General features: G+C 47.8%; 1 protein-coding gene across 4 annotated transcripts in view; it reads right to left on the reverse strand.

Annotated features, from left to right (window-relative positions):
* ZNF438 (zinc finger protein 438) overlaps positions 1 to 5,749 on the reverse strand; it is a 163,069-nt gene extending 157,320 nt beyond the window's left edge. For 2 of the 4 annotated variants that reach the window (XM_043969275.1, XM_043969273.1), the window contains exon 1: positions 5,629 to 5,749. The gene's annotated coding sequence lies outside the window, so the exon portion shown is untranslated. Of the gene's footprint in view, positions 1 to 3,182; positions 3,503 to 4,209; positions 4,336 to 5,628 lie in introns of those variants that run through there. The other 2 variants (XM_043969272.1, XM_043969271.1) reach the window with 2 other exon arrangements.
* Positions 5,750 to 6,361: the final 612 nt, after the last annotated feature.

Consider the following 6,361-nt stretch of genomic DNA (forward strand, 5'->3'; position numbering starts at 1 on the left):
CATAAAAGATTAGAAGAGAATTCAATCTAATTAGTGGGTATTGTCAATCAATCAAAAAACATTTAAGTGTTTCCTGCCCTAAAGGTGCTTACAATCTAATAGGGAATGGAACATGAAAACAAACTGTGTACGATAAATAGGAAATAATTAGGGTAGGAAAGGCATCAGAATTAGGAGGGGTTAGAGGATTCCAGCAAAAGATGAGATTTTAGTGGAGACTTAAAGGAAACCAAGAAGGTCGGTAGTGGGCACAGAGGACATGGGGGGCAGCCAGAGAAAATGCCTGTAGCCAAAAGATAGAACGTCTTGTTCATGGGACAGCCAGGAGGCCAGAGTCACTGGATCAAAAAAGGAAGGGGAGTAATAAGAAGACTAGAAAGGGGCTAGGATATTGTTGTTTGGTCTTCACCCTCCTAGAGAGCCAATGACATCAGTGAACTGGTTAAGTGAGGCAGGGCTGTGCAAAGTCACCAGCCTCCCTCTCTCCTCTGGAGCCATCTGGGTGCAGTGGCAAGATATCCATCAGAATGAATGAGATGGCCCCGGATACAGTAAGCGATCTTGGCATTTTAAACTAACTAAGGCCATTCCCAGGTCTCAGTCTGTCTGAGGTAATACCCATTCAGTAATTAAGGCTAGGTAAGAAATTAGGCAAAGAATGGCTTCTTTTACCTAGTCAAAAAAAAAAAAAAAGGTTTAAGGAAAAGCACATTCTTTAAGAGGATAAGCATATTCCAGATAGAATAAGGTAAAGACAAATGAAGATGGATTTGAGTGGGGCGAGACTTGAGGCAGGCTGACCCACTAGCAGCTAATGCAATAGCCCAGACATGATGTGACAAGGGCCTGCACTAGTGGTGATAGTGACAGAGCAGAAAAGAAGGTGTATTCTAAAGATGTTGCAAAGGTAAAATCAACAGGCCTTGGCAACTGAGGATATAGGGGGTGACAGACAGATAGTGAGGAGTCCAGGATGACTCCTAGGTTGGGAGACTGGGAAGATGGTGTTGCCCTTGACACTAAAAGGGAAAGTTAGAGAAGAGGGTGGGGAGCAGAGGATAATGAATTGTTTTGGACATCAGATTTGAGATGTCTGAAAGGCAATTGGAAATGTCAGATTGAAGGTCAGCAGAGAGACTGATGAGATCGCTGAGTGAAGTAGTATAGAGGGGGAAGAGAAGAGAGAGGGCCCAGGACAAACCATCAACAGCGGGCATGATCTGGATGAGGATTCAGCACAGGGGACTGAGTAGTGTGGTCAGACAGGTAGGGCAAGAACCAGGAGCGATGTCCTGAAAACCCAGAGAGGAGAGAGTATCAAGATGCAGAGAGTGATCAACAGTGTCCAAGGCTACAGAGAGGTCAAGGAGAATGAGGACTGAGGAAAGGCCACTGGATTTGAGAAAGAACAGTGTTGGTAGACTAAGGTTGGAAGTAAGGGGGTAAGAAGGGAGTGAGAGGAAAGTGGAGGCATCTACTGGAGATGGCCTTTTTGAGTTCAGCTACAAAGGACAAAAGAGACAGGATGACAATTACCAGTGATGGAAGGATCAAATGAGGGTTTTTCCCAGGATTTAAGAAACATCTGTAGGCAGTAGGGAATGAGCCAGTATACAGAGAGACTGAAAATGAATGATAAAAGTGGGGATCACAGAGGGAGCAAGAAGAAAAGGGATGGAATGAAAGTGCTTGATCAGGCAGAGGGTTAGCCTTGGTAAGAAGTAAAGCCATTTCACCAAGGGAGATTGGGGTGGAAGAGGTACTGGCCAAAGGCATGTGAGTGATAGGAGATGAGGGAGAGGGGAGAAGAGGGAATGGTCTTTATTTTTTCTGTAAAATATGAGGCAAAGATCTCAGCTGAGTGGGTAAAGGGAGGCTTGAGGAGGGATGAAAAAATCTGGAGGGGCTGCTTCGAAGAGGGGGATAGTAAGGTGATAAGGGAAGTATGGTAGGTTTGCCTAAGAAGGGCTGTAAGATTTTCTTCACCCTCATTCAGCACATATGGAGCAAAGATGATGAATGGTGGGAGTGATCCAAGGTTAAGGCTTGGCTGGGAATAAGAGTCATCAATACAATAAGGGGGCAAGGGATTCAAGAGATGTAGAAAGACTCAGCAGACTCCAGTTGTATTGTTCCATTTGTAATGCCACAATTTAAGATAGATATCGATAGGCTGAGGAGTATCCAGACAAGAGCAACTAGGATGGTGACGGTCCTATGTATGTCAGTGGGAGATCTTTTCAGCTATGCTTTGGACAAATGATTGCTGAGGTACCCTCCAACACTAAAATTCTGAGATGCAACATTTAATTATCAGAAATTACTATCATTTGGTAAAATGCTAGCATTGAATAAAACTAATACTCCAGATATAGCAAAATAGTCAAGATTATTAGAGATTCTGGTATGAAAGCCTCAACCAAAAGATGCTCTTCCAAAACTCTTTCAATGCTAAAGCACTGGCAAAAATGCTTCTTTAAATCTATTCTACTCAACTCCCATTTATACTCACCTTTGCTACTGTGACCCTCTCCCCTCTCTAGGCCATAGGAGTTAATTCTTCAAAATAACTTCAAGCCCAAAGTTAAAAGAGCAGAAAAGAAATGCTTACAACTTTTCCTTGAAAAAACAGCTCTAAACAAGAATTTGGCCTGCTCTAGTTTTTAATTCTCCTGGGTTTTCCTGCTATTCAAAGAAGGACTAGGCGCTCCCTTCAGTCCAGTGCCTGCATCTTCTTTTCCCACCCCCACCTGGTCTCGGGCCCAGGAATGTCAGGCCTACACACTCAAAATCGACCAAGGCAACAAAGGAAAAAAAGTAAAGGAAAAAGTTCCCTCAAGAGCAAAAACCTCAGGCCCAGCTGTACATCAGCCTGAAACAGACACTGAGGGCAATTAAGGACAGCAGAAGATCAGGCCGTTCCTCAATTTCCTGAACACACACAGAGGAAGACCGTGTACAGGGCACAAAATCTAATATAACAAGTAAACATACAAATGAGTATGTCCTCAAAACACATACATGCACACGCACATCCTTCTCCAAAAAGGCAACCACTGCACAAGACAAAAGACATTAGAATCAAAAACCTGTTCTGTGTCAACAGATGGTAAAAAGAGTGCCCTTGAGGTGGAAGAACCGTCCTTAAAACATGAAAAAGAGAAGAATATGGTCTTTCTCACCTGTGAGGGCAGCACAAGGAGCAAGCACTGATGAAACACCTACTATGTCCCAAGCACTGTCTCCCCTGCCACTGGAGGACTCCAGGACGGAGCAATCAACTCCTCCCAAAGCTTCTCTGCAGGGAAGACTCAATTTTCCATCAGCTGCTGCTCTGCTTGGTTTGACTCCATGAACCAGGCTGGTGTACTCCCAAGAGGCCCTGCCCTGCATCTGTTTCCTCCATTAGATTGTGAGCTTTTTCTTACTGGTATCCCCAGGGCATAGCACTGGGCCTGGTATCCAGTAGGTGTTTGATCAGTGTTTCAATGCTGACTATGCACTGTGGATACAATGACAATGAATGTGATGAAACAAACTCCAGGAGCATGATAGAGACATGGCTATATAGGTATACATGTATATAATTATAATCAGAAAGATGGACTGGACTGAGAACTGGAATTCCTAGCCTGCATTCCTGCTCAACCACTAAATGTACAGCCTTGAGCAAGCCACTCTGGTTCTCACTTTGTTTTGTAAAATGGGGGTAATATTTACCTCATCTAATTTAGAAGGTTATGGGAAAACTAAGCCTATGCAAATAAATGCAAGGGGTTACTATCTTTCAGGGCTTTTTCCTGGAAAAAGCATAGCTATATTTGGAAAAGTGTAGGTGTTCACATGTGACAATGGCTTCATGTACATGTCCTCATGTGTTAACAAAGAGATGGGGAAGTAGCCTCCCCCAAAGAGCCAAAACAAACATAATCTGTCATGCCACTTTCAGAGGAAGAACACAGGAAATGATTACAGGGCTACCTTTGTTGTACTCTGCAGAGTGCCCAGGATGCAGTAACTGGGCCTCTTCTGCTAAGACGTTGTACAACCATTCCTAATAATGTACTATTTCCCCCCTGGGGTTCTTTCTTAGCACTAGTCCCAGCTAAAACTCTACCTTCCCCAAACCCTCTTAATTCCAGTGTCTTCCCTCTGTTAATTATTTCAAATTTATCCTGCCTATAGCTTGCTTTGTATATATTTACTTACAAATTGTCTCCCTTTTAGACTGTAAACCCTTTGAGGGCAGCGATTGTCTTCTGCCTCTTTTTGCATCTGTTCCTGGCACAAAGGAAGCACTTAATGTTTATTGGTTGATAATCTACCTCCCAAAATGATCAGGATTCCTAGTAGCAAAAGAACAACCTTCTAGTAGTTTGCCTTTACATAACTTCTATTACAATCATCTTAAAGGTAAGTGACTATTTCATGCAGGGGACTGGGGCATTTCCCTTTTCAATCCTTTCCTTGCTGGTAGCTGCCCCTACACTACACCTCATGAGCTTAAATCACTCAAGGACACCGGCCAGGAAAGCTACTTGGGAGAAAAGCGATTTAGACACTGGGTCAATTCTTTAAAAACCCTTCTCTGACACAAAGTTTGGAGGGATCTATGCCAATACATTAGTGATACATCTAACCTCTGTCAGAGTCTAGTATTCAAATATAATGCTCTATTACGACCAGAAGTCAACCGCAGACAACACTATTCTGGATTCCACCGCACATCTCCGTATTGGACAAGTTATATTTTGCTCGTTGAAATATCAGTTCTATTTCAGTAGACACGTGGAGGCTTTTTCCACAGGCAAGATTATGTTGGTGTCAAAGTCATTTTGTTGACATCACAACAGCCAAGAACATCTGTTGATACCAATTATGTCTTCTTTCTCCTCCTATTAGGTTCAGTGCCAACCTCGAATATCCCAGGCTTACGCAGGTGTGGCATATGGTTGAGAATATCGAGCTAGGTGCTCTCATGTTCTAGGTCCTGCTTCTGCAAACTAACCTCCGAGAACCCTGGGGTCCTCAATCTGAAAAAGGAAGAAGCCAAACTCGGTCTTCTGGGGCTGACATTGCTGGGGGGGCGGTGTAAGAGGAAGGACAACCTGGCATTTGCACGGAGACCACACTTTGTCTATGCCTGACCTCACCCCCCGCAAGTCCACTGCTTTGAACTTGACCCTTCCTGCCACAAAGTTCCTTCCTGCGCCTCTCGAAGAGAAAAGAGGGTGGAGATGGTGACTATTGCCCCATTTTACATAAATGGACACTGAGGCACCAGCGGCCACAGCTCCCTCTAGCTGCGCACCTACGCGGGGAACGGGAGTCCTCGGGTCCCCCGGGCCTATGACCCAGGGGGCCAAGGGCAGGGACCAGGCTTTCAACGAGAGGACGGCAGGAACTTGCAGTTACCAACGCCCGGACGCCGCACAGCTGGGAGTCGTGGGGGGCACCAACCCGGTGACCCCGCGCCTCACCCCGTTCCCACCTCCGGCCGCGGCCCCAGGAGCCGCTCCCCCGCCCTTCCTCTCCGGCGCCCCCCAGGACAAGCAGGACAACCACCGAGACAACCACCCTCGGCGCGCGCCCCTGCAGACATAGCCGCCAGGGCACAGGGAAACTTACAGCCTTCCTACTGCGTGCGCAGCCCGGCGGGGTGACGTCACGCAGGCCTCGCGTTCGAGGACGTCAGACCGCGGGGGGCGGGGCAGGCGGTCCGACACCTCCCCCTCATGCACCTCCTCCGCCTACGCCACACATACACATACGCGCGAGAACACACACACACACTCACACACACACTCACACTCACACTCTTTCTATCCCCCCCCCCCCCCGCTGTCCCCCCAGCGCCCCTCCCAGCAAAGGCCGAGACAAGTATAGGCCCGCCTCGCCTCTCAGAGAACTTTCGTGCGCAGACGCAGTGTGTTCGTGGCTCCCTGCTACGTCCCCCCACCCCAGCTGGCGTTTTCCGTTTTCCGCGTTGGGCGGAGAAAGGTGGAATCAGAGGAGAGGATTTAATGGCCTGCCGCGTGTGGAAAGTGGAGTTGGGGGAGGCTTAGGACTGACATGCGGGGTGGAGTGCCTGTGGGTGGGTGGTGTACGAGTGGGGACCGTCCGGACTGAGCGCAGCTCCGGGCGAGCTGGGCCGGGGTGGGAGAGTCGCCCACGCGGATTGACACGGACTTTTGCTCTTTTGCTCACGTGCTCGTAAAAGTTCTCCACGTGCCGTGACGTAAGCGGCTCCTCCCGGCCCCCTCTCAGCCACGCCCATCCGGTCAGAGCGTGTTTCGTGTTGCGTTTGGCCCCGCCCACCCGCCCCACCCAGCCAGGGCTCCGCCTAGCCCGCTCCTGCCCG

Source organism: Dromiciops gliroides, chromosome 5, assembly GCF_019393635.1.
Source record: "Dromiciops gliroides isolate mDroGli1 chromosome 5, mDroGli1.pri, whole genome shotgun sequence".
Taxonomy (NCBI): domain Eukaryota; kingdom Metazoa; phylum Chordata; class Mammalia; order Microbiotheria; family Microbiotheriidae; genus Dromiciops; species Dromiciops gliroides.